The sequence below is a fragment of the Pogoniulus pusillus genome, chromosome 5, assembly GCF_015220805.1.
Source record: "Pogoniulus pusillus isolate bPogPus1 chromosome 5, bPogPus1.pri, whole genome shotgun sequence".
NCBI classification, from domain to species: domain Eukaryota; kingdom Metazoa; phylum Chordata; class Aves; order Piciformes; family Lybiidae; genus Pogoniulus; species Pogoniulus pusillus.
Genome location: NC_087268.1, coordinates 2,343,523 through 2,350,522, shown reverse-complemented (window position 1 = coordinate 2,350,522; position 7,000 = coordinate 2,343,523). Strand labels below are relative to the sequence as shown.

At 41.5% G+C, this 7,000-nt stretch overlaps 1 long non-coding RNA gene across 2 annotated transcripts; it reads left to right on the top strand.

The window, feature by feature from the left end:
• The first annotated feature begins 256 nt into the window (after positions 1-256).
• On the top strand, positions 257-6,669 carry LOC135175630 (uncharacterized). Of its 2 annotated transcripts, none has more exons than XR_010302407.1 (3): positions 257-296; positions 4,665-5,477; positions 6,574-6,669. It is a non-coding gene; the product is annotated as an uncharacterized LOC135175630 (long non-coding RNA). The 2 variants fall into 2 exon arrangements; XR_010302406.1 differs by having other exon boundaries at positions 260-296; positions 4,636-5,477.
• Positions 6,670-7,000: the final 331 nt, after the last annotated feature.

Below are 7,000 nucleotides of genomic sequence, written 5' to 3'. Positions count from 1 at the left end.
TCCTTTCAGCACCACCTCCCCTTTTCATAGAATCATGGAATCAACCAGGTTGGAAGAGACCTCCAAGATCATTCAGTCCAACCTATCACTCAGCCCTGTCCCATTTTCCACCATATCTGCCCCTTTCCCTTTTCTCCCCCAAACACAGAGCACCTGGGTTCTGTTGGAGTCTCCTCCCACCCCAGGTGTGAGCACTTGGCTCTCCCTGCCCACTCCCTATTTAATGGGCCCCAGGAAAGGCAGTGTCCAAGCTTGCCCATCTGGGCAGAGGGATCCTCCTGATCCTGTCATCTCTGGTGAGTACCCATGGTGCGCACTGGGTGGCTGGTGAAGGGGACTCAAAGGCCGGGGGGCCTGGTGGTGGCCCCCCGGTTCCATAGGAGTAGGCTTCATTCTGATTGCAGCATCACTCACAAGTGCTGGCTGGGTCTTTGCACTGAGGCTGAGCTCCTCTACGTTCTGCTGCTTCTTTCTGCTCGCTTGTAAAGCTGACAGGAATGAATCTGTGCAATGTTTATGAGAGGCACTGAATCAGCATGGAGGAAGCCTGGCAATGAGGGGTCAGTTCCATCAAGGCAAGGTGAGCTCAAGTGCCAATATTTACATCTCAGACCACTGCTTCATTTGCCAAGTGGGCAGTGTATTTAGCAGCTCACAACTGGTGCCTTTAAGTGAAAAATGCCCCCTGAAATTCCCAGTAAATCAGTACTAGAACTTGCAGAGCTGCTGGCAAAGTGTCAGCCTGTCTGAAGTCAGTGTTCTACAGGAGCACAGTATGTTAGGAGTTGGAAAGGACTTCTGGATATCATCTAGTCCAATGCGTCTGCTAAAGCAGCTGGTCACTTAACGTATGTTGCACAGGCTTACACTCAGACAAATTTTGGAAGTCTCCATTTCACAACAACAGCCTTTCAGGGAGTTGTAGTTGTTCTAGTCCCCTCAATCTCTGTAGCCCTCCTCTAGCAGGTCCTTGATTCTTGAGAGGTGAGAAGCCCAAAATTCTATGCTGCTAAATAAAGCACTTAGACAATACTCAAATACTCAAGAATACTCAAGAGACCAACCCCACTTGGTTACAACCTCCCTTCAGGTAGTTGTAGACAACAATGAGGTCCCCCCTGAGCCTCCTCTTCTCCAGGCTAAACAACCCCAGCTCCCTCAGCCTCTCCTCATAAGGCTGTGCTTCAGCCCCCTCACCAACTTGGTTGCCCTTCTCTGGACATGTTCCAGTATCTTAACATCTCGCTTGAATTGGGCACAATACTGAAGGTGTGGTCTGACCAGTGCTGAGTACAGGGGCAGGATAACCTCCCTTGTCCTACTGACCACACTGTTCTTGAGCCAGGCCAGGATGTCACCTGGATGTGCTGGTGACTCATGCTCAGCTTCTATCTACCACCAATTGACCCCTGTGAATAAAATCCTACTGGTATCAAAGCCACAGAGTCCTTAATGATGAGAAGACACTCTCCTAAGACAAAAGGTGTTATTTAAGGTAAAGAATTGGCCTAAAACTGTTTAAACATGAGTTCACAATATATTGCTTCAACCTACTTCATTCAAATACGAACCAGAAAAATCCACAGTGATAGAACAAGCATCTTAAGTTACTATCCACAGGCCTGTGAGCCAACCACAGTATCTCCCAATAAACTCACTGTTCACATTTCAATAATGCATGTAACAACATTAAAATTGTCATAACTACTTAAGAATTTGCCTGAGACACCAGTCAATCCGTGTTGTTCTAAACAGATTGAGGAGGCATCTTCTTTTCTGGAAGCACTTAAGCAACTTGCGGTTGCTCTCAGCCTGTCTCAGATCTGATGAACTGGATGAGAGAATTAGGGCTCCGAGGGGAAAAGTACATAACAAGCCCCTTTGGAACAACTTGAGAAGTGAACAAATTCTAGTTTTAGTTATGTTAATGAGACTTGGAGGGGACAGCGCAGCTAGGAATTACAAAGAACCTACAACAATGCTGGCCTGCAGTAGCTAGTTGGAATCCCTTTTGTAACTCTCAAAGGCTCTGCATCATTGTCTTATGATCAACTGACTGCCAAGACTTTTCATTCTATTTCAAAGGCAGAATATTGTTTGCTACATGTTAACGAGGAACATGACTTATCTGGGACAGGAAAAAACAAACCTAAAACTATTCACAGCAAACAACTGAAAAAAAACCCAACTCTCTAACACAATTATCTTGAATATTAGAGTTTTATTCAGGACATGTGGCAAAACTGAATATTCTGCCCAGGAAGCTTATTGTCTCTCCATTAACTTGTCTGCCTAAGTTAAGTCCATAACATGATTTCTTTTATGAAAGCCTCTTTGTTTTCTACTTGTTTCAATAACTATTCCTTGTGCTTGCTCAGTTGTGAGTTTTACTTTCTTTAATATGTCTGCTTGGAGTTGGGTGCAGCATCCTATTAAGAGACAAAGTCCTCACACTAGCAGTTACACTTATCCTCTCATTCACTATAGCATGATATGCCCTGAGTTTGGTATGATTTCCTCATCCTCTGTGTTCAGTAATCTGTAGGGCTGTCTTCTTTTCCATCATGCCTTGTGTTCTGGGAGTACTTTCACTGCAAACCTCACTACTGTTAGCTGATGAAAACCCACAAGATTTAGGACCCAGAGAAGCACAAAAAGCGAGAACATAACACCAGGAACAATTGTCATAGTATCAACCAGGTTGGAAGAGACCTCCAAGATCATGGGCTGCCCAGGGAGGTGGTGGAGTCACTGCCCCTGGAGGTGTTCAAGCAAAGCCTGGATGAGGCACTTAGTGCCGTGGTCTGGTTGACTGGCTAGGGCTGGGTGCTAGGTTGGACTGGATGAGCTTGGAGGTCTCCTCCAACCTGCTTGATTCTATGAAATAGGACTATACATTCATTACTGGTGTTTGTATTTATTTTCTTCTTCTCAGCTGTTACAGCAATATGTGAAGCTTAAGTATTTGATGTCTGCCTGGTATTGCATAACTCCCTGATATCAACTTTAAAATCTCAGCTGGTTCTTCAAGTTTAGCTGTCTCATTCTTCAAAAGACTTTTCAGGTGCTGAAAATGTAAAATCAATTTCCATAACCATATGCTTCTCTGGTAATTTTTTTTCACCTGGATGTGCATTCTTTACAGGAAAAGGACATCTGATATTGGAGATAAAAGTGTATGATAGTCACTAATTAAAATATAAAAGGGGAGGGAAGGGAAAGAAAGCCAGGTGTAATTTTCCAAGAGCTTTAATCCTTTAAAAATCAAGAGGCAGGAGGGGGGTGGGGGGAGGAAATCACAGCTACCTTAAAGCTCCCAGAACTCAAACATTTTGTTACATTTTTCTATTGCATGTAAATAATGCATACATTTGTACTCTACACAACTGACAGCATTCATGAACAGAGAAATCTTTCTAGTGTCAGTACTCAAAATCAGAAGAATTGAACATCATCAGTCATTCTAGTAAACAGTACAGAATGCCTAATTACAGCCTGGAGATGGTACTGTTGGCAGAGGTGATTGGTCAATGCTGATGCATTTCAGGGATTTTTTTGTCATAAAATCATAGAATGAACCAGGTTGGAAGAGACCTCCAAGATCATCCAGTCCAACCTAGCACCCAGCCCTAATCAATCAACCAGACCATGGCACTAAATGCCTCATCCAGTCTTTTCTTGAAGACCCCCAGGGATGGTGCCTCCACCACCTCCCTGGGCAGCCCATTCCAATGGGAAATCACTCTCTCTGTGAAGAACTTCTTCCTAACATCCAGCCTATACCTACCCTGGCACAACTTGAGACTGTGTCCCCTTGTTCTATTGCTGGTTGCCTGGGAGAAGAGGCTTCAACCTCAAGTACCTTTAAGCCAGAAATTGGGTTTTATTTGGTTATTGCTATGCTTGAAGTTGGTATTTATGCAATTGCAATAAATTACATATTAGTTTCTAGCTCAGCCTGTCAAAAGATATTACAAATCCTTGTGTAGGAGCTCTTCAAATAAGACACGAGAATAGCTGTGGATAAAAGCTTAATTATAACAACAAGCTTAGCTTAAAATGGATTTGAAAGAATAATATTAGCACAGTTTAAGTTGAATTTGGGAGATAAGCTCTTCATTAAACTATTTAGAATCTCACTAATAAGATCAAGTTTGCTAGGTTTAATTGTGTGGATCAGTACAAATACAGCAAAAGTGGAAAATGAAAAAGTGAAAACAATCCATAAAGCTGAAGAACTTAAAGCTTGACATAACATCCACTTTGTGCACACAGAAAAAAAACATACTCTGATGACATCAAACATCAATATAAGGTTATTCTTTTAAAAACAAACAAACAAAAAACCCAGGAGACATGATTTTGAATGAGAAAAAACTTCTCAGCATTGATAGGGTTGGACTTGATGATCTATGAGGTCTCTTCCCACCTTGGTGATACTGTGAGATACAGGATATCCAACCAGAAGGCTACCTCTCAGATTTCTCTGCAATGCCTCCATGACCTCTCCCTCTGCTTCTTTTCTGTGGCTCCTCTGCCCTGTTAGCATTTCCAGATCTGACCCCCTTTTGTAACTCTGTTATTTTAAGCTAAATACGTAGTGACTTTTTTTTGTCTCTCACTCCTTGTCCAAAGAATATTCTCTGTCTCATCATTTTCATCAGGAATCAGGACCCTTTTACCTTCAGGTACTTTGAAGGAGTAGCATCTTAGCATGAGTTTGCAGTGGCCTATCCCATAATAAGCTAATGATTAACACAATGGAATCTGGTACTTCGTGGGAAGAAACTGTCCTGGTACCAACAGTCTGTATATGCCACCTATGATGGATGGTTCCACTGTTTATGATCATCATCTTGGAACCAAAGAATGGAGCTGCTCTCATAAGAGGCTGATGGTTTGGTGTTGCTAAGGAAACCATGGACTCAAGTGAACTTGCTCATTATAACGTAATTGTAATATCAAAACACAACTCCTGGCCTCAGGCTGCTCATCTCCAAGGCAGGCCACACCTTGGACCTGCCTCCTTAGACACAGACCACACCTCAGTCACTCCTTCTTGAGCACACATGGAATCTTTACACTGTGAGGAGCATGAGGGGCACAAGGAGAAGCGTTTGGTCATAGAAGATGTGAAGTTGACTATAAAGGGATGGCTCCCTAGCACCAGGTTAGAGCCTCAAGGGAGCTTCAAGCTCAGGAGCTCAAGATCCCCAAGAACAACAAGAGCTCTGGAGCTCAAGAACTCCAAGAACTCCAAGAAAGAGAGCTTCAAGAGTTTCAGAACACTGAAACTGAGAGCTTTGAGAACTCCAAGAGCTTCTGCTTGAGCTCTCAACTTCATCTCTGCATTTTACTACAACAAAAGAAGTCTCTTCCAGCAACAAGAAGGCGGCTGCATCAATAAGAAGAACAGGAGGACCAGCAGGGCTGGACTGTGGGACCAGAGAGATGTCTTTGGGACCTTCTCATTGTTGGTAGGTATAGGATCTCTTCCCGTTTTCACATCTTCTCTTCACCTAGTGCCATGGTCTAGTTGACTGGATAGGGCTAGGGATAGGTTGGACTGGATGACCTTGGAGGTCTCTTCCAACCTGGTTGATTCTACAATTCTATTCCAGCTAGGTGGTACCAGACAGTCATACTTTTATATGCAACGAAACACAGAGGAGAGGATGAGACTTTCTTGGGAATATTTTTATATCCTCAGAGTTTCAGATTTTCATTTACTTTTTTGGGGGGTTTTTATTGCCTTAGCACCCCTCTTTTTTAATCCTCACTACTATTTTTGAATGTCAGTGGTTTTGTTTTTTAGTTCTATGTTTGGTTTGGTTTTTGGGTTTATTTTTTGATGTATTTTTTCCCCCTACAGTACAGGCATGTTATTTCTGAGTAAGTGCTTATAAAATAGATGCTCTTCCATCTGCATATGTTTTCCCCCCAAAAAAACCAACTTACAGATTGATTGATGATGATATGAGGAAAAAAATCTGATAATGGCATCATATCTCTTTGCATGTTCTCCAATATGATTTTCTTCTATCTGTTCATACATACTAAACAACCCTTGCATGCTAATGTTTTACATGTTGTATTTTTGCACTTTTGAATGTATTCAGAAGATCATTTTGTTAAAAGAAAATTATAACAACCTTTTTTTGAGGTTTCCCCTTAAAATTATTAAATACTAGCACGGTCCTATTTGTTGATAATAGTTAAATATTTACATGTTTTTATTGAGTGAATTATCAGGAAAAAAATATCAATGGAGGAATTCAGTGCTCCAAAGAATCTGAATAATGAACTAATTGGTTTTCAATGGTCCATGAAATAGATGCATTAATCACTCTTCACAGCAAATCTGAACTCTTCAGATTTAGATAAATGGTCTCCAAAAGTACAGGATCAAATCTTTATCTTTCTGAATTAGAAGTACACTCTACAGATGAGTGGGGGAGCATGGAATGTATCTTGCCATTTCATTGGATTTTAAGGTGTATTTCAAATACAAACAGTGAAAAATACTGAAAGATCCCTAATTTCTTTCCCCTCCCCATTCCTCTTTGCTTTCAGGTCCAGAAGCTGATAAACAAGTTGTTGTCCTGTTGAAGATCCTGAAAACTGGCTGTGTAAAAATGGAATGAATACTTGCACATCTATATTATCATAGAATCATAGAATCCACCAGGTTGGAAGAGACCTCCAAGATCATCCAGACCAACCTATCCCCCCAGCCCTATCTAAACCAAAGCTTTCTTTCACAGAACTTTAGTGAAGAAAGCAAAACCATCTTCATTTTATTGTTTCATTATTTAGTGTGAAAGATATTGTTAACAAAAAGAGAATGTATTTTGATATTGTAATATTGAAACATAAATGTCTGATCCCACTAAGGCAGAGACCATAAATTGAATATAAAATCTTCCTATCTTGTAAGTAGATGATTTCTTCTGGAGAGAGACCCAGATGGCTCAGACAAGGAGCCTCCACTGTGAATAAA